The 1,009-nt window shown below is 52.7% G+C and overlaps 1 pseudogene; it reads right to left on the bottom strand.

Annotated features, from left to right (window-relative positions):
* The window catches only part of LOC110307669, a 7,676-nt pseudogene extending 6,909 nt beyond the window's left edge, over window positions 1-767 (bottom strand).
* Between the last annotated feature and the right edge of the window lie 242 nt (window positions 768-1,009).

The raw sequence follows: 1,009 nt of genomic DNA, 5'->3' as shown, positions 1-1,009 counted from the left end.
GTATCAACCAAACACAACACAATCTGGGTGTGAGACACGCCTCTCCTAGGCCTATATAAAGCAGCACCAGGGCTGGGCAAAAGGTCTTTTCGCCTCTGCAATCAAGCTCTCCCAATAAACGCGTGTAGAAGGATCCTGTTGCAGCGTCGTTCTTGCTGGTCGAGTCGGACGCGCGCAAGAGGCCAGATCTCCTCCAGCAGCAGCTGCTGAACACCAAAGGAGGCCGAGACTTCAAGAGAAATGATGGGGTCATAGCCTACAGTCTTCATTCCAAAGGACTGCATTCGGGTGGCCACCTCTCTTCCGATTCTGCCGAGGCCAAGAATTCCCAATGTCTTCCCGTTCAGTTCTGTCCCCCATTAAATTCTTCCGGTCCCATTTGCCATCTTTCATCGCAGCCGTTGCCTGGGGAATCCGCCTGGCCGGGCACATGATCACCCCATAGGCGAGCTCCACAGCACTGAGGCTGTTTCCATTGGGGGTGTTCATGACTAGGATGCCCTTCCTCGTGGCAGCCTCTAGATCCACATTGTCCATGCCTGTGCCAGCCCTGCCCACCACCTGGAGCTTCTCTGCTGCATTGATGACATCAGCAGTGACCTTAGTAGCTGACCGGATGATAAGGCCTTCGCAGTCCTGAAGTTCAGCTCCTCCTTGCTCAAGTTCTGCTTCTCCACCACCTGCAGCCCTCCATCTTGCAGGATCTTCCGGCCGCAGGGGTCCAGGTTGTCACTGATGAGTACTTTGTGCAGATTTGCGAAGGCCATTGCTAGAGTCAGGCCTTAGAATCGTTTGCTCTGGGCGGGCAGTAGCACTTAGTTCAGGAAACTGCAGGCAGGGCTGGCTCTGATGACGGGGCTCATTTAAGTTTTGTACAGCTTATACATGGCTTTAGGACGATTTAAGGCAATATTTCATGTTTGTGTTTTCAGTGCGACCTGTCACACGAGGTCAGCAGTGTTACTTTCTGCTTCTGACATCACAGTGGGTTTTAGAGCACAGAGATTTT

Source organism: Mus caroli, chromosome 13, assembly GCF_900094665.2.
Source record: "Mus caroli chromosome 13, CAROLI_EIJ_v1.1, whole genome shotgun sequence".
Lineage (NCBI taxonomy): Eukaryota > Metazoa > Chordata > Mammalia > Rodentia > Muridae > Mus > Mus caroli.
The sequence above is the reverse complement of the archived record's forward strand: the minus strand, read 5'-3'. Positions and strand labels throughout refer to the sequence as shown.